The sequence below is a fragment of the Ambystoma mexicanum genome, chromosome 1p (genome assembly GCF_040938575.1).
Source record: "Ambystoma mexicanum isolate Mex_15411 chromosome 1p, UKY_AmexF1_1, whole genome shotgun sequence".
In the NCBI taxonomy this organism is placed as follows: domain Eukaryota; kingdom Metazoa; phylum Chordata; class Amphibia; order Caudata; family Ambystomatidae; genus Ambystoma; species Ambystoma mexicanum.
This window is the reverse complement of record NC_090921.1, coordinates 3,853,186-3,876,394: the sequence shown is the minus strand read 5'-3', so window position 1 is coordinate 3,876,394 and position 23,209 is coordinate 3,853,186. Positions and strand designations below refer to the sequence as shown.

The 23,209-nt window shown below is 46.6% G+C and overlaps 6 non-coding genes across 6 annotated transcripts; 3 read left to right on the top strand and 3 right to left on the bottom strand.

The window, feature by feature from the left end:
* The first annotated feature begins 2,105 nt into the window (after positions 1–2,105).
* TRNAN-GUU (transfer RNA asparagine (anticodon GUU)) lies at positions 2,106–2,179 on the top strand. Its single transcript has one exon. It is a non-coding gene; the product is annotated as a tRNA-Asn (tRNA).
* A 4,956-nt stretch (positions 2,180–7,135) lies between these two features.
* Positions 7,136–7,209, bottom strand: TRNAI-AAU (transfer RNA isoleucine (anticodon AAU)). The gene has a single exon. It is a non-coding gene; the product is annotated as a tRNA-Ile (tRNA).
* A 2,144-nt stretch (positions 7,210–9,353) lies between these two features.
* On the top strand, positions 9,354–9,427 carry TRNAN-GUU (transfer RNA asparagine (anticodon GUU)). Its single transcript has one exon. It is a non-coding gene; the product is annotated as a tRNA-Asn (tRNA).
* Positions 9,428–14,662: 5,235 nt separating this feature from the next.
* On the bottom strand, positions 14,663–14,736 carry TRNAI-AAU (transfer RNA isoleucine (anticodon AAU)). The gene has a single exon. It is a non-coding gene; the product is annotated as a tRNA-Ile (tRNA).
* A 2,141-nt stretch (positions 14,737–16,877) lies between these two features.
* On the top strand, positions 16,878–16,951 carry TRNAN-GUU (transfer RNA asparagine (anticodon GUU)). The gene has a single exon. It is a non-coding gene; the product is annotated as a tRNA-Asn (tRNA).
* Positions 16,952–21,907: 4,956 nt separating this feature from the next.
* Positions 21,908–21,981, bottom strand: TRNAI-AAU (transfer RNA isoleucine (anticodon AAU)). The gene has a single exon. It is a non-coding gene; the product is annotated as a tRNA-Ile (tRNA).
* Positions 21,982–23,209: the final 1,228 nt, after the last annotated feature.

The window sequence follows — 23,209 nt, the reverse complement described above, 5'->3', positions numbered from 1 at the left end:
CTGTCAACAGAACAATGTTCTTAGTACATTCCCATTCATCCCTTAGCGCCTGCTGTCAGCACATCGGAAGGCAACTTGCAGCCCAGGAGACGCGCCTGACAAGATGGAGCAGGTGACATCTAGACCATTCTTTGGCATGCACTGGATAAGAGCATTTGCACAAGATGTCGTCTTTGGGCCAGTTACAACCACTTTTGGGAAGGCTTACTGCTGCCACGGACTGCTGCCATTATAGACTCCACGCTCGAGGCTACATTATGAGGGGCAGCTGTCCTGGCCAAGCCTCAATGCCTAATGACTATAGAGTTGCTCCATATATAATACGAGTGCAATTTAGGTATTTTGCACCACAAAGTTATTTGCCACTTGACTTACTTATGGCAACCTATTCTAAAGTCACTTCCAAGGTGACTCTAAGCAGTGCTTTAAGTGGGATTAGAAATTGAGGGTGGCTCTCGTTAGGGGGTTTGGCCTAGGCATGGGTGTGCTTAGTCCATGCCCCCATCAAGAGCCCCCGTCGCCTAAGAGGTGGGGGCCGCTAAAAGAAGCAGAGCTGGGGAGCACTGGCATTATTACATTTAATGCGCACAGCCCCTCCCCGGCTAAGCGGAGCAAAGGTGTGACACCAGTATGCCACAGCTCACACCCAGCAGGCAGCCTTTTCATTCAAGGAGCCACATGCTGCAATGCTTTACCACAGGCTCCTTGAATGAAAGTGATGCCTGCTGCTGATGGCTCTGTACTCTGAAACAGGAGGAGGTCTGAACTGCCCAGCTCGCCTTTTGTTTCCGAGTAGATAGCCATTAGCCAGCGTGAGTAGCGCAGGGGCTTCATGCTGGGTGATGGCTATTTACTCAGAAACAAAAGGAGGCCTGGCAGTCCAGCCCTCCTCCTGTTTCAGAGTACAGAGCCACCAGGCAGCCCGCACTGGAAGGCTGCACCTGCTGCTTGCAGGTGACAGCACTTCGGTTTAGAAAAAAAGAAAAGGCAATTGCTTTTTTTCTAAACCATAGTGCTGACACCTGCAGGCAGCTTGTGTAACCGTGCAGCCGCTGCACGGGCGGCCTCAGGTGTCAGCATGGCTGGAGCTAGTCGGGGGTGAGCCCCCGGCAGGGCCCCGGCTCAGGAGCCTTTTCTGGAGACTGCCGGGGCTCGGCCCATGCTAGCCCCAGCCCACTTAAAGCTCTGCCTCTAAGTATCAAAGACTGATGATGCTCCTTGAAATGTCTTTTTTCCGGGAAGTCACTTCTTTCCGTGCAATCCATATACAAAGTAGAATGTTTGCATGTATTTTGCCCCAGAACGCCCGGACAGAGCTCTTATAGATGAGTTTCCTGCATCTGTAATGTTCCTGCAGTTTTATTTTTTTCGTTATGTGTCAAAATACCATCAGTTACTAATGTTACCAAAAAAGTAGATTGGGGCAGGGTGGGTGGTGTGGGGGCTCGAATGAGACCGTATGCAATTGCACCCACTGCATTTAGGGGGAGGAGTAGCAGGACTTTGTTCATGGCTCACCCCCAACCCCACTCTTGAAATGCTGGCTACTCCGTGCTTCTCGGACTGTTATCCGCAATAAGCAAGTGCCCCCCCCCCCATCCCAACTTTCATCTTAAAATGGGGCCTCACGGGAGGTGACACATTCTCAGCCCGCCCTGCTGGTAGGAAGGAGGTGTGAGGAGTTAAGCAGCAGCCAGGCCCCCTGCTGCCTTAACACTTCTCAGGGGTTTCAGGTGCCACCAGTGTTTAGGAAGTCATAGATAGCTGTGGAGCTGGAGAGATAAATAAGTCTTGCAATGGTGAGGTGCTCAGCAGTCTCTATGGTGCACTGTGTGGCAGGACATTCAAATGTTAGCCCAAAACGGGCTTTTCAATCAAGCCCATAGCCCAAAGTGCTTTGTGTACTGTTTGAAGCTGAACATTACTTGTACCATACTGAGAAAGAGACGCTTCAGAGAAATGGAGGCGCCTATCCTAACTTACAGCCTTGCTGTGTGCAGACAGCGCTCCTCCCCAGGGCTTTAATAAAAGATGAAGTCTTCACCTGGATCCAGGCCTGCGCGATTAGCCTACATATATGGCTTTTGCGCAACAGGGCACACATCGTCTCTGTGGCGCAATCGGTTAGCGCGTTCGGCTGTTAACCGAAAGGTTGGTGGTTCAAGCCCACCCAGGGACGCAGTTTATTTTGGATTTTGGCAAACGTGAGCCAACTCCCGTTCAAAAAAAAAAAAACAACCAACGTGCAGGGTGCACTGCTTAATTCTGAAACCATATGTAAGGTGCTTCCTGTGCTGACATTTCCCTCAAGTCACACATCCATGGCCAGTCTGATTGTCTTTCAATACACGCTTACATGGCCCTATAGTTCTTGTATTCTGATGTGGGAATCTGGCATAGGCGTTTGTCTTTCAAAACCCACTTTCATGGCCCTATATTTCTGGTATTCTGATGTGGGAATCTGGCATAGGCGTTTGTCTTTCAATACCCAGTTTCATGGCCCCATAGTTCTGGTATTCTGATGTGGGAATCAGGCATAGGCGTTGTCTTTCAATATCCACTTTCATGGCCCTATATTTCTGGTAGTCTGTTGTGGGAATCTGGCATAGGCGTTTGTCTTTCAATACCCAGTTTCATGGCCCAATAGTTCTTGTTTTCCGATGTGGGAATCTGGCATAGGCGTTTGTATTTCAATACCCTTTTTCATGGGCCGATAGTTTTGGTATTCTGATGTGGGAATTTGGCATAGGTGTTTGCCTTTCGATACCCGGTTTCATGGCCCTATAGTTAGTATTTTGATGTGGGAATCTGGCATAGGGGTTGATTTTCAATACCCAGTTTCATGGCCCTACAGTTCTTGTATTCTGATGTGGGAATCTGGCATAGGCGTTTGCCTTTCAATACCCGGTTTCATGGCCCTATAGTTCTTGTATTCTGATGTGGGAATCTGGCATAGGCGTTTTTCTTTCAATACCCGATTTCATGGCCCTATAGTTCTAGTATTCTGATGTGGGAATCTGGCAGAGGCGTTGCAGCACTAGTTTGGGAAGGACACATTTTGCTATTCCATTGCCCACCCTATATAGCAGCGCTGACAACAGAGGAGTCTCCCTTAACTTTTTTGGGGGTGTCCGGGAGGTCAGGAAGGGTTCCCATTATTATGAGGGATTAATGTTGAGCGCACCACATTGATGATGGCGGATGGCAGCGAACTGGTCACAATATGTGAACCCATTTGTATCGAGTGCAGTTAGTTATGATGTTTCTTTTAATGTTACAGCTCTTTAGAATGTATACATAATCACCACGCACGTAGAGGGATAAACTGCAAATGCAACATGAAAACAATCTACACAACGGGGTGCTTTGTAAAAAGGTAGTTGGGACTCTCTTGCAAAATGCATGTTGAGATTTAAACTGACTTTCTAAGGTTTGCAGATGTCAGACAAATGAGTAAATCATTCATTTTCATCTCCTTGGTTCGCTGCTGCACATGAATTTTAAGTAGCAGGGACAGTCTTGACGGAAAGAAATATTAGTCACCTAGTATGAAAGTCAGCTCAGAAGCAGGACACGGTTTATGATTTAAGAGTCCTGCAAGGGAACAGATGTTATCTCGCTCATTGGATTGGTGTCGCTAGAGGGCGTTGGTTTTTTGTTCGGTGGTAATAAAAGTTAGGCCTGAGGCCAGGGTATCTGACAGTTAATTGTCTTTAAAGGTCATCAGTGGCTATATGTTCTGAAGTTGTGGTTGTATAAATTAGTAGGTCTTCAGAAGCGCCAGGAGTATGGGGTATGGGTTAGTTGAGATCCTGTTTATTCAGGCCTTCCTCTATTTGCTCAAATTTGTTGTGCGGACCATGTGCAACCACAATGAAAGTTAAAGGCTTTAGGCCAGTTATTGCTAGCAATTAATTATGTTTTCAAGACCAATGTTTAACCATGTACTGACGCCATGGCCTCCTACGGACCAATCCTAAGAAGGTGTGCTCTGATTATGACATGAAGATGACTATCAAGATAAAACTGACCAAGGATAAGTGGAGAATTGGGAGAAGATGGGATTCCTTTTAAAAGATTTTGGTCCAATCATATTTTGGGGGTGGATTGTTATAGAACATCTGGGATTATTGTAATTGTTGCGAAAAGGATGTAAGATGCCAACTGATGTTGTATTGTTCAAACCTGGGTTAGTTTGGTCCTGCAACACCATCTAACCACTCCCTGAAACTGTGTACAATAAACTTGCTTTATGCACAACCGTGTGCTCACTTCTTAAGTGGTGGGACTGTTTCGGTTAATGTGATTAAAGGCCCATACGCACAGGGGGCTAGAGTATGGTTTTATAAAGCTAATCTTGAGCCTAGCAACACCTCCAAGTGGGTACATAAGTGTTCATAAAATACCCCGGTACAATAACCCCTGCACCTGCAAGTTCCTGCGTGCCCTCTATAAATTATGCCTTTGATTTGTGTACTCTGGCCTCCGTAGTGCTGGAAATACATATGCTGTCTCTCTGCTCCCAAGTGACCTGAGGAGAAAATTGAGGAACTAAAGTGATGCATAGGGATCACTGTTGATAAGTTACCTGTGCTGGGAATGAAAACAGGCACCAGTGGTCAAAGTGTATGAAAACAAGTAGTGGAACTATATTCCCTGCTTGCCTGCCCCGCTCCCCACAAACCACATGGCCACGTCCCCTTCCACACACAACACAAACCCCCAAACACATGCGCCTGCTGTTTAAGGGAACATTTAGTGCAGTGCAAGTTTCAACTGCTTCCTACACTTTTATTTTAAACCAAAACCATTCCGGAACGGATTCTTTTTAAAATAAAACTATAGACACAGTAGAACCTGATTAAGAAAAGTAGAAGAGCACCGCTCCCGCTCCGTTAGACCACAGCACCTTCATGAGGTGGAGTCCAGGCACAGAATGCAATAATGTGTCAGTATCTCACCAGGAACTGGATGTATTGCCTGCAGGTTACATATAGATTGCTGTGGTAGGTGCATTAAACCACTAGGCGAGCTTATCAGGTTTCAAACCTTGGACTTGCAAGACACACATGCACACAAACACATGCTGCAAAAAACTGGACTTCCTCTGAGGCATCAGGTTGAATGTTGGTGCATTTCGCTTCCTTCATCTAGTATTACTTCCATTGGCCAATGGCAACCATTTTCCACCCCAATGTTGAGGATATTTAGTTTCACAAAGAGAGACTAATCATTGGGAGTGCGAGGCATGTAAAATCGGGCCCAGCATTTAGTCTTTGTCTTCACCCTGGGGCGTATATTGATATGGGCAGAGATGTCTCCTGCCACTTTACCCGGGGACGTCAGTTGGGGGTCGCAACCTCTGAGGTCTCCCTTGCGACATCTCTGTTCTCCCTTGCAACCTCTTGAAAAAAAGTTCTCTTTTTTGTTTTTTTGGGGGGGTTTTGTAATGCAAGCTCCTAGGCTGCGGCCAGCACCATGTAGCTCTTTAAATCTGGAGTGGCTGGCTTTCTTGTTCAGGGCCGTTAAAAAAAATAAGAAAAATAAGAACAGGAGTGCCAAAAGTCTAACACTTTCGGCACTGACCCTAAATAAGAAAGAATAGGAATACCAAATAATGTGTATTTCTGGAATGCTATACAATCATTGCTAGACTTATTAAAGGTTTATTTCAGGCACACTTCAGGGGGTGAGTCACTGATTTAGTCTGTTCTTAAACGCCTCAACTCAACCTTTCATCTTTCTGAGGTCGATAAAAGAGTACCAACACATGTTGGGTGATATTGGGTGTATATTTTTACTATATAAAGAGCTTAAGCGTAAGTGCTACATAATAACACATCATTATCATTTGGTCATGGACTTCTGCTTGCATTCACAGTAATTTGGTAATATGGGCCTATACACTCTGATCTTAACAATACATATGGCGATCGATTCTTGTATGAAATGTACATCACATTATGTACATCACACTATAGTGATATTGTAACCATATTTTTTGTGGTGTACAATGCTATGTGATGCCACTTCCTGTTTCATCAACGGGTGAATGGTTGTGTTCCATCGCTTCCTGCGATATCACTTCAGGGTGGGGTCAAATGAAATCACTTCCTGTGATGTCATAAGGGGGTCAACGGTCGTGTGATGTCACTTCCGCTACCCCTGGCATTTTGGTGAAATGACGTCCCTTTGGGGTTGCTGCCTGTTAATGATTGTTTAAACACTCACTCTCTGCTCTCAAAGCTGTGAGATTTGTTGTGCTCTTGCTTACTCCCCATTCCAAGCCGCTTCTACCCCGCCGTACTGAGCATCGTTGCGCAGTCATGCCTCCTGCCTGCAGCATTTTCAGTTGAGTGGGTGACAGCCCTGTTATCCTTTGCCAGATACCTGCTCCATTTACAGGAATTCTAATCAATTGCCTTTGCACTCACACATTTGCCGGGCATAGTTATCATTTGCACAGGCAATCAATCAGTTGCCATTCTTTGGCAATGACTGCCCAGGTCCCATAGCATTTGCCAGGATCAGAAGCTGGGCACGGCTAAGTGGGGCAGGGATGCTGCTGATAGGATATCCCAGTAGGTCCTTGACCTATTCCAAACATTGAGACCTTGTAGAGGAAACCAAGAGGAAAGATTGGTACACAGCGATTTGTTTGATGGGGGGCCTGCAAAAAAGGGGGGATGCCCAGGGGGTGTCCAAAGTTTAAGTTACCCAAGGCGGGCCAGAGGGGTGCTGTGCTGCGATGTTGGGCCCATCTCCTCCCCGCAGGGTGATCCGACTCCCACAATTCAGAAGCCAGAAGACTCCTGAGATGTCAGCACACTGCAAAGTTGGAGTGATGTTATCAATTTGGGACTGGAGGGAAATACCTGTGCTGCCACCACCGGCTAAGAAGAGGAGGACCACGGATAGACTGCCTTCTTGCAGCCCTTTTGCTACAGCACTAGGACATGTAGTCATTTCAGGAGCCAAAGAACTGTTTTTGGCATTAGCCAGAGGAAGTCTTTGCTTATATTGTGCTATTACTCAGAATTCCACATCGGCTTATTATTTAACAGATTTCATATTCGTCCAATGAGAGTTCTTCATTCATGAAGCTCCAATTTTAAAAGGAAACTTAAAAAAGGTGTGGCCAGTACGGGGATCGAACCCGCGAGCTTGGCGTTATTAGCACCACGCTCTAACCAACTGAGCTAACCGGCCATTAATACTCAAGATCACAGCAACAGCTACTAGCAGCCACTGTCAACAGAACAATGTTCTTAGTACATTCCCATTCAGCCCTTAGCGCCTGCTGTCAGCACATCGGAAGGCAACTTGCAGCCCAGGAGACGCGCCTGACAAGATGGAGCAGGTGACATCTAGACCATTCTTTGGCATGCACTGGATAAGAGCATTTGCACAAGATGTCGTCTTTGGGCCAGTTACAACCACTTTTGGGAAGGCTTACTGCTGCCACGGACTGCTGCCATTATAGACTCCACGCTCGAGGCTACATTATGAGGGGCAGCTGTCCTGGCCAAGCCTCAATGCCTAATGACTATAGAGTTGCTCCATATATAATACGAGTGCAATTTAGGTATTTTGCACCACATAGTTATTTGCCACTTGACTTACTTATGGCAACCTATTCTAAAGTCACTTCCAAGGTGACTCTAAGCAGTGCTTTAAGTGGGATTAGAAATTGAGGGTGGCTCTCGTTAGGGGGTTTGGCCTAGGCATGGGTGTGCTTAGTCCATGCCCCCATCAAGAGCCCCCGTCGCCTAAGAGGTGGGGGCCGCTAAAAGAAGCAGAGCTGGGGAGCACTGGCATTATTACATTTAATGCGCACAGCCCCTCCCCGGCTAAGCGGAGCAAAGGTGTGACACCAGTATGCCACAGCTCACACCCAGCAGGCAGCCTTTTCATTCAAGGAGCCACATGCTGCAATGCTTTACCACAGGCTCCTTGAATGAAAGTGATGCCTGCTGCTGATGGCTCTGTACTCTGAAACAGGAGGAGGTCTGAACTGCCCAGCTCGCCTTTTGTTTCCGAGTAGATAGCCATTAGCCAGCGTGAGTAGCGCAGGGGCTTCATGCTGGGTGATGGCTATTTACTCAGAAACAAAAGGAGGCCTGGCAGTCCAGCCCTCCTCCTGTTTCAGAGTACAGAGCCACCAGGCAGCCCGCACTGGAAGGCTGCACCTGCTGCTTGCAGGTGACAGCACTTCGGTTTAGAAAAAAAGAAAAGGCAATTGCTTTTTTTCTAAACCATAGTGCTGACACCTGCAGGCAGCTTGTGTAACCGTGCAGCCGCTGCACGGGCGGCCTCAGGTGTCAGCATGGCTGGAGCTAGTCGGGGGTGAGCCCCCGGCAGGGCCCCGGCTCAGGAGCCTTTTCTGGAGACTGCCGGGGCTCGGCCCATGCTAGCCCCAGCCCACTTAAAGCTCTGCCTCTAAGTATCAAAGACTGATGATGCTCCTTGAAATGTCTTTTTTCCGGGAAGTCACTTCTGTCCGTGCAATCCATATACAAAGTAGAATGTTTGCATGTATTTTGCCCCAGAACGCCCGGACAGAGCTCTTATAGATGAGTTTCCTGCATCTGTAATGTTCCTGCAGTTTTATTTTTTTCGTTATGTGTCAAAATACCATCAGTTACTAATGTTACCAAAAAAGTAGATTGGGGCAGGGTGGGTGGTGTGGGGGCTCGAATGAGACCGAATGCAATTGCACCCACTGCATTTAGGGGGAGGAGTAGCAGGACTTTGTTCATGGCTCACCCCCAACCCCACTCTTGAAATGCTGGCTACTCCGTGCTTCTCGGACTGTTATCCGCAATAAGCAAGTGCCCCCCCCCCCATCCCAACTTTCATCTTAAAATGGGGCCTCACGGGAGGTGACACATTCTCAGCCCGCCCTGCTGGTAGGAAGGAGGTGTGAGGAGTTAAGCAGCAGCCAGGCCCCCTGCTGCCTTAATACTTCTCAGGGGTTTCAGGTGCCACCAGTGTTTAGGAAGTCATAGATAGCTGTGGAGCTGGAGAGATAAATAAGTCTTGCAATGGTGAGGTGCTCAGCAGTCTCTATGGTGCACTGTGTGGCAGGACATTCAAATGTTAGCCCAAAACGGGCTTTTCAATCAAGCCCATAGCCCAAAGTGCTTTGTGTACTGTTTGAAGCTGAACATTACTTGTACCATACTGAGAAAGAGACGCTTCAGAGAAATGGAGGCGCCTATCCTAACTTACAGCCTTGCTGTGTGCAGACAGCGCTCCTCCCCAGGGCTTTAATAAAAGATGAAGTCTTCACCTGGATCCAGGCCTGCGCGATTAGCCTACATATATGGCTTTTGCGCAACAGGGCACACATCGTCTCTGTGGCGCAATCGGTTAGCGCGTTCGGCTGTTAACCGAAAGGTTGGTGGTTCAAGCCCACCCAGGGACGCAGTTTATTTTGGATTTTGGCAAACGTGAGCCAACTCCCGTTCAAAAAAAAAAAAACAACCAACGTGCAGGGTGCACTGCTTAATTCTGAAACCATATGTAAGGTGCTTCCTGTGCTGACATTTCCCTCAAGTCACACATCCATGGCCAGTCTGATTGTCTTTCAATACACGCTTACATGGCCCTATAGTTCTTGTATTCTGATGTGGGAATCTGGCATAGGCGTTTGTCTTTCAAAACCCACTTTCATGGCCCTATATTTCTGGTATTCTGATGTGGGAATCTGGCATAGGCGTTTGTCTTTCAATACCCAGTTTCATGGCCCCATAGTTCTGGTATTCTGATGTGGGAATCAGGCATAGGCGTTGTCTTTCAATATCCACTTTCATGGCCCTATATTTCTGGTAGTCTGTTGTGGGAATCTGGCATAGGCGTTTGTCTTTCAATACCCAGTTTCATGGCCCAATAGTTCTTGTTTTCCGATGTGGGAATCTGGCATAGGCGTTTGTATTTCAATACCCTTTTTCATGGGCCGATAGTTTTGGTATTCTGATGTGGGAATTTGGCATAGGTGTTTGCCTTTCGATACCCGGTTTCATGGCCCTATAGTTAGTATTTTGATGTGGGAATCTGGCATAGGGGTTGATTTTCAATACCCAGTTTCATGGCCCTACAGTTCTTGTATTCTGATGTGGGAATCTGGCATAGGCGTTTGCCTTTCAATACCCGGTTTCATGGCCCTATAGTTCTTGTATTCTGATGTGGGAATCTGGCATAGGCGTTTTTCTTTCAATACCCGATTTCATGGCCCTATAGTTCTAGTATTCTGATGTGGGAATCTGGCATAGGCGTTGTCTTTCAATATCCACTTTCATGGCCCTATATTTCTGGTAGTCTGTTGTGGGAATCTGGCATAGGCGTTTGCCTTTCAATACCCAGTTTCATGGCCCTACAGTTCTTGTATTCTGATGTGGGAATCTGGCATAGGCGTTTGCCTTTCAATACCCGGTTTCATGGCCCTATAGTTCTTGTATTCTGATGTGGGAATCTGGCATAGGCGTTTTTCTTTCAATACCCGATTTCATGGCCCTATAGTTCTAGTATTCTGATGTGGGAATCTGGCAGAGGCGTTGCAGCACTAGTTTGGGAAGGACACATTTTGCTATTCCATTGCCCACCCTATATAGCAGCGCTGACAACAGAGGAGTCTCCCTTAACTTTTTTGGGGGTGTCCGGGAGGTCAGGAAGGGTCCCCATTATTATGAGGGATTAATGTTGAGCGCACCACATTGATGATGGCGGATGGCAGCGAACTGGTCACAATATGTGAACCCATTTGTATCGAGTGCAGTTAGTTATGATGTTTCTTTTAATGTTACAGCTCTTTAGAATGTATACATAATCACCACGCACGTAGAGGGATAAACTGCAAATGCAACATGAAAACAATCTACACAACGGGGTGCTTTGTAAAAAGGTAGTTGGGACTCTCTTGCAAAATGCATGTTGAGATTTAAACTGACTTTCTAAGGTTTGCAGATGTCAGACAAATGAGTAAATCATTCATTTTCATCTCCTTGGTTCGCTGCTGCACATGAATTTTAAGTAGCAGGGACAGTCTTGACGGAAAGAAATATTAGTCACCTAGTATGAAAGTCAGCTCAGAAGCAGGACACGGTTTATGATTTAAGAGTCCTGCAAGGGAACAGATGTTATCTCGCTCATTGGATTGGTGTCGCTAGAGGGCGTTGGTTTTTTGTTCGGTGGTAATAAAAGTTAGGCCTGAGGCCAGGGTATCTGACAGTTAATTGTCTTTAAAGGTCATCAGTGGCTATATGTTCTGAAGTTGTGGTCGTATAAATTAGTAGGTCTTCAGAAGCGCCAGGAGTATGGGGTATGGGTTAGTTGAGATCCTGTTTATTCAGGCCTTCCTCTATTTGCTCAAATTTGTTGTGCGGACCATGTGCAACCACAATGAAAGTTAAAGGCTTTAGGCCAGTTATTGCTAGCAATTAATTATGTTTTCAAGACCAATGTTTAACCATGTACTGACGCCATGGCCTCCTACGGACCAATCCTAAGAAGGTGTGCTCTGATTATGGCATGAAGATGACTATCAAGATAAAACTGACCAAGGATAAGTGGAGAATTGGGAGAAGATGGGATTCCTTTTAAAAGATTTTGGTCCAATCATATTTTGGGGGTGGATTGTTATAGAACATCTGGGATTATTGTAATTGTTGCGAAAAGGATGTAAGATGCCAACTGATGTTGTATTGTTCAAACCTGGGTTAGTTTGGTCCTGCAACACCATCTAACCACTCCCTGAAACTGTGTACAATAAACTTGCTTTATGCACAACCGTGTGCTCACTTCTTAAGTGGTGGGACTGTTTCGGTTAATGTGATTAAAGGCCCATACGCACAGGGGGCTAGAGTATGGTTTTATAAAGCTAATCTTGAGCCTAGCAACACCTCCAAGTGGGTACATAAGTGTTCATAAAATACCCCGGTACAATAACCCCTGCACCTGCAAGTTCCTGCGTGCCCTCTATAAATTATGCCTTTGATTTGTGTACTCTGGCCTCCGTAGTGCTGGAAATACATATGCTGTCTCTCTGCTCCCAAGTGACCTGAGGAGAAAATTGAGGAACTAAAGTGATGCATAGGGATCACTGTTGATAAGTTACCTGTGCTGGGAATGAAAACAGGCACCAGTGGTCAAAGTGTATGAAAACAAGTAGTGGAACTATATTCCCTGCTGGCCTGCCCCGCTCCCCACAAACCACATGGCCACGTCCCCTTCCACACACAACACAAACCCCCAAACACATGCGCCTGCTGTTTAAGGGAACATTTAGTGCAGTGCAAGTTTCAACTGCTTCCTACACTTTTATTTTAAACCAAAACCATTCCGGAACGGATTCTTTTTAAAATAAAACTATAGACACAGTAGAACCTGATTAAGAAAAGTAGAAGAGCACCGCTCCCGCTCCGTTAGACCACAGCACCTTCATGAGGTGGAGTCCAGGCACAGAATGCAATAATGTGTCAGTATCTCACCAGGAACTGGATGTATTGCCTGCAGGTTACATATAGATTGCTGTGGTAGGTGCATTAAACCACTAGGCGAGCTTATCAGGTTTCAAACCTTGGACTTGCAAGACACACATGCACACAAACACATGCTGCAAAAAACTGGACTTCCTCTGAGGCATCAGGTTGAATGTTGGTGCATTTCGCTTCCTTCATCTAGTATTACTTCCATTGGCCAATGGCAACCATTTTCCACCCCAATGTTGAGGATATTTAGTTTCACAAAGAGAGACTAATCATTGGGAGTGCGAGGCATGTAAAATCGGGCCCAGCATTAAGTCTTTGTCTTCACCCTGGGGCGTATATTGATATGGGCAGAGATGTCTCCTGCCACTTTACCCGGGGACGTCAGTTGGGGGTCGCAACCTCTGAGGTCTCCCTTGCGACATCTCTGTTCTCCCTTGCAACCTCTTGAAAAAAAGTTCTCTTTTTTGTTTTTTTGGGGGGGTTTTGTAATGCAAGCTCCTAGGCTGCGGCCAGCACCATGTAGCTCTTTAAATCTGGAGTGGCTGGCTTTCTTGTTCAGGGCCGTTAAAAAAAATAAGAAAAATAAGAACAGGAGTGCCAAAAGTCTAACACTTTCGGCACTGACCCTAAATAAGAAAGAATAGGAATACCAAATAATGTGTATTTCTGGAATGCTATACAATCATTGCTAGACTTATTAAAGGTTTATTTCAGGCACACTTCAGGGGGTGAGTCACTGATTTAGTCTGTTCTTAAACGCCTCAACTCAACCTTTCATCTTTCTGAGGTCGATAAAAGAGTACCAACACATGTTGGGTGATATTGGGTGTATATTTTTACTATATAAAGAGCTTAAGCGTAAGTGCTACATAATAACACATCATTATCATTTGGTCATGGACTTCTGCTTGCATTCACAGTAATTTGGTAATATGGGCCTATACACTCTGATCTTAACAATACATATGGCGATCGATTCTTGTATGAAATGTACATCACATTATGTACATCACACTATAGTGATATTGTAACCATATTTTTTGTGGTGTACAATGCTATGTGATGCCACTTCCTGTTTCATCAACGGGTGAATGGTTGTGTTCCATCGCTTCCTGCGATATCACTTCAGGGTGGGGTCAAATGAAATCACTTCCTGTGATGTCATCAGGGGGTCAACGGTCGTGTGATGTCACTTCCGCTACCCCTGGCATTTTGGTGAAATGACGTCCCTTTGGGGTTGCTGCCTGTTAATGATTGTTTAAACACTCACTCTCTGCTCTCAAAGCTGTGAGATTTGTTGTGCTCTTGCTTACTCCCCATTCCAAGCCGCTTCTACCCCGCCGTACTGAGCATCGTTGCGCAGTCATGCCTCCTGCCTGCAGCATTTTCAGTTGAGTGGGTGACAGCCCTGTTATCCTTTGCCAGATACCTGCTCCATTTACAGGAATTCTAATCAATTGCCTTTGCACTCACACATTTGCCGGGCATAGTTATCATTTGCACAGGCAATCAATCAGTTGCCATTCTTTGGCAATGACTGCCCAGGTCCCATAGCATTTGCCAGGATCAGAAGCTGGGCACGGCTAAGTGGGGCAGGGATGCTGCTGATAGGATATCCCAGTAGGTCCTTGACCTATTCCAAACATTGAGACCTTGTAGAGGAAACCAAGAGGAAAGATTGGTACACAGCGATTTGTTTGATGGGGGGCCTGCAAAAAAGGGGGGATACCCAGGGGGTGTCCAAAGTTTAAGTTACCCATGGCGGGCCAGAGGGGTGCTGTGCTGCGATGTTGGGCCCATCTCCTCCCCGCAGGGTGATCCGACTCCCACAATTCAGAAGCCAGAAGACTCCTGAGATGTCAGCACACTGCAAAGTTGGAGTGATGTTATCAATTTGGGACTGGAGGGAAATACCTGTGCTGCCACCACCGGCTAAGAAGAGGAGGACCACGGATAGACTGCCTTCTTGCAGCCCTTTTGCTACAGCACTAGGACATGTAGTCATTTCAGGAGCCAAAGAACTGTTTTTGGCATTAGCCAGAGGAAGTCTTTGCTTATATTGTGCTATTACTCAGAATTCCACATCGGCTTATTATTTTACAGATTTCATATTCGTCCAATGAGAGTTCTTCATTCATGAAGCTCCAATTTTAAAAGGAAACTTAAAAAAGGTGTGGCCAGTACGGGGATCGAACCCGCGAGCTTGGCGTTATTAGCACCACGCTCTAACCAACTGAGCTAACCGGCCATTAATACTCAAGATCACAGCAACAGCTACTAGCAGCCACTGTCAACAGAACAATGTTCTTAGTACATTCCCATTCAGCCCTTAGCGCCTGCTGTCAGCACATCGGAAGGCAACTTGCAGCCCAGGAGACGCGCCTGACAAGATGGAGCAGGTGACATCTAGACCATTCTTTGGCATGCACTGGATAAGAGCATTTGCACAAGATGTCGTCTTTGGGCCAGTTACAACCACTTTTGGGAAGGCTTACTGCTGCCACGGACTGCTGCCATTATAGACTCCACGCTCGAGGCTACATTATGAGGGGCAGCTGTCCTGGCCAAGCCTCAATGCCTAATGACTATAGAGTTGCTCCATATATAATACGAGTGCAATTTAGGTATTTTGCACCACATAGTTATTTGCCACTTGACTTACTTATGGCAACCTATTCTAAAGTCACTTCCAAGGTGACTCTAAGCAGTGCTTTAAGTGGGATTAGAAATTGAGGGTGGCTCTCGTTAGGGGGTTTGGCCTAGGCATGGGTGTGCTTAGTCCATGCCCCCATCAAGAGCCCCCGTCGCCTAAGAGGTGGGGGCCGCTAAAAGAAGCAGAGCTGGGGAGCACTGGCATTATTACATTTAATGCGCACAGCCCCTCCCCGGCTAAGCGGAGCAAAGGTGTGACACCAGTATGCCACAGCTCACACCCAGCAGGCAGCCTTTTCATTCAAGGAGCCACATGCTGCAATGCTTTACCACAGGCTCCTTGAATGAAAGTGATGCCTGCTGCTGATGGCTCTGTACTCTGAAACAGGAGGAGGTCTGAACTGCCCAGCTCGCCTTTTGTTTCCGAGTAGATAGCCATTAGCCAGCGTGAGTAGCGCAGGGGCTTCATGCTGGGTGATGGCTATTTACTCAGAAACAAAAGGAGGCCTGGCAGTCCAGCCCTCCTCCTGTTTCAGAGTACAGAGCCACCAGGCAGCCCGCACTGGAAGGCTGCACCTGCTGCTTGCAGGTGACAGCACTTTGGTTTAGAAAAAAAGAAAAGGCAATTGCTTTTTTTCTAAACCATAGTGCTGACACCTGCAGGCAGCTTGTGTAACCGTGCAGCCGCTGCACGGGCGGCCTCAGGTGTCAGCATGGCTGGAGCTAGTCGGGGGTGAGCCCCCGGCAGGGCCCCGGCTCAGGAGCCTTTTCTGGAGACTGCCGGGGCTCGGCCCATGCTAGCCCCAGCCCACTTAAAGCTCTGCCTCTAAGTATCAAAGACTGATGATGCTCCTTGAAATGTCTTTTTTCCGGGAAGTCACTTCTGTCCGTGCAATCCATATACAAAGTAGAATGTTTGCATGTATTTTGCCCCAGAACGCCCGGACAGAGCTCTTATAGATGAGTTTCCTGCATCTGTAATGTTCCTGCAGTTTTATTTTTTTCGTTATGTGTCAAAATACCATCAGTTACTAATGTTACCAAAAAAGTAGATTGGGGCAGGGTGGGTGGTGTGGGGGCTCGAATGAGACCGAATGCAATTGCACCCACTGCATTTAGGGGGAGGAGTAGCAGGACTTTGTTCATGGCTCACCCCCAACCCCACTCTTGAAATGCTGGCTACTCCGTGCTTCTCGGACTGTTATCCGCAATAAGCAAGTGCCCCCCCCATCCCAACTTTCATCTTAAAATGGGGCCTCACGGGAGGTGACACATTCTCAGCCCGCCCTGCTGGTAGGAAGGAGGTGTGAGGAGTTAAGCAGCAGCCAGGCCCCCTGCTGCCTTAATACTTCTCAGGGGTTTCAGGTGCCACCAGTGTTTAGGAAGTCATAGATAGCTGTGGAGCTGGAGAGATAAATAAGTCTTGCAATGGTGAGGTGCTCAGCAGTCTCTATGGTGCACTGTGTGGCAGGACATTCAAATGTTAGCCCAAAACGGGCTTTTCAATCAAGCCCATAGCCCAAAGTGCTTTGTGTACTGTTTGAAGCTGAACATTACTTGTACCATACTGAGAAAGAGACGCTTCAGAGAAATGGAGGCGCCTATCCTAACTTACAGCCTTGCTGTGTGCAGACAGCGCTCCTCCCCAGGGCTTTAATAAAAGATGAAGTCTTCACCTGGATCCAGGCCTGCGCGATTAGCCTACATATATGGCTTTTGCGCAGCAGGGCACACATCATCTCTGTGGCGCAATCGGTTAGCGCGTTCGGCTGTTAACCGAAAGGTTGGTGGTTCAAGCCCACCCAGGGACGCAGTTTATTTTGGATTTTGGCAAACGTGAGCCAACTCCCGTTCAAAAAAAAAAAAACAACCAACGTGCAGGGTGCACTGCTTAATTCTGAAACCATATGTAAGGTGCTTCCTGTGCTGACATTTCCCTCAAGTCACACATCCATGGCCAGTCTGATTGTCTTTCAATACACGCTTACATGGCCCTATAGTTCTTGTATTCTGATGTGGGAATCTGGCATAGGCGTTTGTCTTTCAAAACCCACTTTCATGGCCCTATATTTCTGGTATTCTGATGTGGGAATCTGGCATAGGCGTTTGTCTTTCAATACCCAGTTTCATGGCCCCATAGTTCTGGTATTCTGATGTGGGAATCTGGCATAGGCGTTGTCTTTCAATATCCACTTTCATGGCCCTATATTTCTGGTAGTCTGTTGTGGGAATCTGGCATAGGCGTTTGTCTTTCAATACCCAGTTTCATGGCCCAATAGTTCTTGTTTTCCGATGTGGGAATCTGGCATAGGCGTTTGTATTTCAATACCCTTTTTCATGGGCCGATAGTTTTGGTATTCTGATGTGGGAATTTGGCATAGGTGTTTGCCTTTCGATACCCGGTTTCATGGCCCTATAGTTAGTATTTTGATGTGGGAATCTGGCATAGGGGTTGATTTTCAATACCCAGTTTCATGGCCCTACAGTTCTTGTATTCTGATGTGGGAATCTGGCATAGGCGTTTGCCTTTCAATACCCGGTTTCATGGCCCTATAGTTCTTGTATTCTGATGTGGGAATCTGGCATAGGCGTTTTTCTTTCAATACCCGATTTCATGGCCCTATAGTTCTAGTATTCTGATGTGGGAATCTGGCAGAGGCGTTGCAGCACTAGTTTGGGAAGGACACATTTTGCTATTCCATTGCCCACCCTATATAGCAGCGCTGACAACAGAGGAGTCTCCCTTAACTTTTTTGGGGGTGTCCGGGAGGTCAGGAAGGGTCCCCATTATTATGAGGGATTAATGTTGAGCGCACCACATTGATGATGGCGGATGGCAGCGAACTGGTCACAATATGTGAACCCATTTGTATCGAGTGCAGTTAGTTATGATGTTTCTTTTAATGTTACAGCTCTTTAGAATGTATACATAATCACCACGCACGTAGAGGGATAAACTGCAAATGCAACATGAAAACAATCTACACAACGGGGTGCTTTGTAAAAAGGTAGTTGGGACTCTCTTGCAAAATGCATGTTGAGATTTAAACTGACTTTCTCAGGTTTGCAGATGTCAGACAAATGAGTAAATCATTCATTTTCATCTCCTTGGTTCGCTGCTGCACATGAATTTTAAGTAGCAGGGACAGTCTTGACGGAAAGAAATATTAGTCACCTAGTAAGAAAGTCAGCTCAGAAGCAGGACACGGTTTATGATTTAAGAGTCCTGCAAGGGAACAGATGTTATCTCGCTCATTGGATTGGTGTCGCTAGAGGGCGTTGGTTTTTTGTTCGGTGGTAATAAAAGTTAGGCCTGAGGCCAGGGTATCTGACAGTTAATTGTCTTTAAAGGTCATCAGTGGCTATATGTTCTGAAGTTGTGGTCGTATAAATTAGTAGGTCTTCAGAAGCGCCAGGAGTATGGGGTATGGGTTAGTTGAGATCCTGTTTATTCAGGCCTTCCTCTATTTGCTCAAATTTGTTGTGCGGACCATGTGCAACCACAATGAAAGTTAAAGGCTTTAGGCCAGTTATTGCTAGCAATTAATTATGTTTTCAAGACCAATGTTTAACCATGTACTGACGCCATGGACTCCTACGGACCAATCCTAAGAAGGTGTGCTCTGATTATGACATGAAGATGACTATCAAGATAAAACTGACCAAGGATAAGTGGAGAATTGGGAGAAGATGGGATTCCTTTTAAAAGATTTTGGTCCAATCATATTTTGGGGGTGGATTGTTATAGAACATCTGGGATTATTGTAATTGTTGCAAAAAGGATGTAAGATGCCAACTGATGTTGTATTGTTCAAACCTGGGTTAGTTTGGTCCTGCAACACCATCTAACCACTCCCTGAAACTGTGTACAATAAACTTGCTTTATGCACAACCGTGTGCTCACTTCTTAAGTGGTGGGACTGTTTCGGTTAATGTGATTAAAGGCCCATACGCACAGGGGGCTAGAGTATGGTTTTATAAAGCTAATCTTGAGCCTAGCAACACCTCCAAGTGGGTACATAAGTGTTCATAAAATACCCCGGTACAATAACCCCTGCACCTGCAAGTTCCTGCGTGCCCTCTATAAATTATGCCTTTGATTTGTGTACTCTGGCCTCCGTAGTGCTGGAAATACATATGCTGTCTCTCTGCTCCCAAGTGACCTGAGGAGAAAATTGAGGAACTAAAGTGATGCATAGGGATCACTGTTGATAAGTTACCTGTGCTGGGAATGAAAACAGGCACCAGTGGTCAAAGTGTATGAAAACAAGTAGTGGAACTATATTCCCTGCTGGCCTGCCCCGCTCCCCACAAACCACATGGCCACGTCCCCTTCCACACACAACACAAACCCCCAAACACATGCGCCTGCTGTTTAAGGGAACATTTAGTGCAGTGCAAGTTTCAACTGCTTCCTACACTTTTATTTTAAACCAAAACCATTCCGGAACGGATTCTTTTTAAAATAAAACTATAGACACAGTAGAACCTGATTAAGAAAAGTAGAAGAGCACCGCTCCCGCTCCGTTAGACCACAGCACCTTCATGAGGTGGAGTCCAGGCACAGAATGCAATAATGTGTCAGTATCTCACCAGGAACTGGATGTATTGCCTGCAGGTTACATATAGATTGCTGTGGTAGGTGCATTAAACCACTAGGCGAGCTTATCAGGTTTCAAACCTTGGACTTGCAAGACACACATGCACACAAACACATGCTGCAAAAAACTGGACTTCCTCTGAGGCATCAGGTTGAATGTTGGTGCATTTCGCTTCCTTCATCTAGTATTACTTCCATTGGCCAATGGCAACCATTTTCCACCCCAATGTTGAGGATATTTAGTTTCACAAAGAGAGACTAATCATTGGGAGTGCGAGGCATGTAAAATCGGGCCCAGCATTTAGTCTTTGTCTTCACCCTGGGGCGTATATTGATATGGGCAGAGATGTCTCCTGCCACTTTACCCGGGGACGTCAGTTGGGGGTCGCAACCTCTGAGGTCTCCCTTGCGACATCTCTGTTCTCCCTTGCAACCTCTTGAAAAAAAGTTCTCTTTTTTGTTTTTTTGGGGGGGTTTTGTAATGCAAGCTCCTAGGCTGCGGCCAGCACCATGTAGCTCTTTAAATCTGGAGTGGCTGGCTTTCTTGTTCAGGGCCGTTAAAAAAAATAAGAAAAATAAGAACAGGAGTGCCAAAAGTCTAACACTTTCGGCACTGACCCTAAATAAGAAAGAATAGGAATACCAAATAATGTGTATTTCTGGAATGCTATACAATCATTGCTAGACTTATTAAAGGTTTATTTCAGGCACACTTCAGGGGGTGAGTCACTGATTTAGTCTGTTCTTAAACGCCTCAACTCAACCTTTCATCTTTCTGAGGTCGATAAAAGAGTACCAACACATGTTGGGTGATATTGGGTGTATATTTTTACTATATAAAGAGCTTAAGCGTAAGTGCTACATAATAACACATCATTATCATTTGGTCATGGACTTCTGCTTGCATTCACAGTAATTTGGTAATATGGGCCTATACACTCTGATCTTAACAATACATATGGCGATCGATTCTTGTATGAAATGTACATCACATTATGTACATCACACTATAGTGATATTGTAACCATATTTTTTGTGGTGTACAATGCTATGTGATGCCACTTCCTGTTTCATCAACGGGTGAATGGTTGTGTTCCATCGCTTCCTGCGATATCACTTCAGGGTGGGGTCAAATGAAATCACTTCCTGTGATGTCATCAGGGGGTCAACGGTCGTGTGATGTCACTTCCGCTACCCCTGGCATTTTGGTGAAATGACGTCCCTTTGGGGTTGCTGCCTGTTAATGATTGTTTAAACACTCACTCTCTGCTCTCAAAGCTGTGAGATTTGTTGTGCTCTTGCTTACTCCCCATTCCAAGCCGCTTCTACCCCGCCGTACTGAGCATCGTTGCGCAGTCATGCCTCCTGCCTGCAGCATTTTCAGTTGAGTGGGTGACAGCCCTGTTATCCTTTGCCAGATACCTGCTCCATTTACAGGAATTCTAATCAATTGCCTTTGCACTCACACATTTGCCGGGCATAGTTATCATTTGCACAGGCAATCAATCAGTTGCCATTCTTTGGCAATGACTGCCCAGGTCCCATAGCATTTGCCAGGATCAGAAGCTGGGCACGGCTAAGTGGGGCAGGGATGCTGCTGATAGGATATCCCAGTAGGTCCTTGACCTATTCCAAACATTGAGACCTTGTAGAGGAAACCAAGAGGAAAGATTGGTACACAGCGATTTGTTTGATGGGGGGCCTGCAAAAAAGGGGGGATGCCCAGGGGGTGTCCAAAGTTTAAGTTACCCAAGGCGGGCCAGAGGGGTGCTGTGCTGCGATGTTGGGCCCATCTCCTCCCCGCAGGGTGATCCGACTCCCACAATTCAGAAGCCAGAAGACTCCTGAGATGTCAGCACACTGCAAAGTTGGAGTGATGTTATCAATTTGGGACTGGAGGGAAATACCTGTGCTGCCACCACCGGCTAAGAAGAGGAGGACCACGGATAGACTGCCTTCTTGCAGCCCTTTTGCTACAGCACTAGGACATGTAGTCATTTCAGGAGCCAAAGAACTGTTTTTGGCATTAGCCAGAGGAAGTCTTTGCTTATATTGTGCTATTACTCAGAATTCCACATCGGCTTATTATTTAACAGATTTCATATTCGTCCAATGAGAGTTCTTCATTCATGAAGCTCCAATTTTAAAAGGAAACTTAAAAAAGGTGTGGCCAGTACGGGGATCGAACCCGCGACCTTGGCGTTATTAGCACCACGCTCTAACCAACTGAGCTAACCGGCCATTAATACTCAAGATCACAGCAACAGCTACTAGCAGCCACTGTCAACAGAACAATGTTCTTAGTACATTCCCATTCATCCCTTAGCGCCTGCTGTCAGCACATCGGAAGGCAACTTGCAGCCCAGGAGACGCGCCTGACAAGATGGAGCAGGTGACATCTAGACCATTCTTTGGCATGCACTGGATAAGAGCATTTGCACAAGATGTCGTCTTTGGGCCAGTTACAACCACTTTTGGGAAGGCTTACTGCTGCCACGGACTGCTGCCATTATAGACTCCACGCTCGAGGCTACATTATGAGGGGCAGCTGTCCTGGCCAAGCCTCAATGCCTAATGACTATAGAGTTGCTCCATATATAATACGAGTGCAATTTAGGTATTTTGCACCACATAGTTATTTGCCACTTGACTTACTTATGGCAACCTATTCTAAAGTCACTTCCAAGGTGACTCTAAGCAGTGCTTTAAGTGGGATTAGAAATTGAGGGTGGCTCTCGTTAGGGGGTTTGGCCTAGGCATGGGTGTGCTTAGTCCATGCCCCCATCAAGAGCCCCCGTCGCCTAAGAGGTGGGGGCCGCTAAAAGAAGCAGAGCTGGGGAGCACTGGCATTATTACATTTAATGCGCACAGCCCCTCCCCGGCTAAGCGGAGCAAAGGTGTGACACCAGTATGCCACAGCTCACACCCAGCAGGCAGCCTTTTCATTCAAGGAGCCACATGCTGCAATGCTTTACCACAGGCTCCTTGAATGAAAGTGATGCCTGCTGCTGATGGCTCTGTACTCTGAAACAGGAGGAGGTCTGAACTGCCCAGCTCGCCTTTTGTTTCCGAGTAGATAGCCATTAGCCAGCGTGAGTAGCGCAGGGGCTTCATGCTGGGTGATGGCTATTTACTCAGAAACAAAAGGAGGCCTGGCAGTCCAGCCCTCCTCCTGTTTCAGAGTACAGAGCCACCAGGCAGCCCGCACTGGAAGGCTGCACCTGCTGCTTGCAGGTGACAGCACTTTGGTTTAGAAAAAAAGAAAAGGCAATTGCTTTTTTTCTAAACCATAGTGCTGACACCTGCAGGCAGCTTGTGTAACCGTGCAGCCGCTGCACGGGCGGCCTCAGGTGTCAGCATGGCTGGAGCTAGTCGGGGGTGAGCCCCCGGCAGGGCCCCGGCTCAGGAGCCTTTTCTGGAGACTGCCGGGGCTCGGCCCATGCTAGCCCCAGCCCACTTAAAGCTCTGC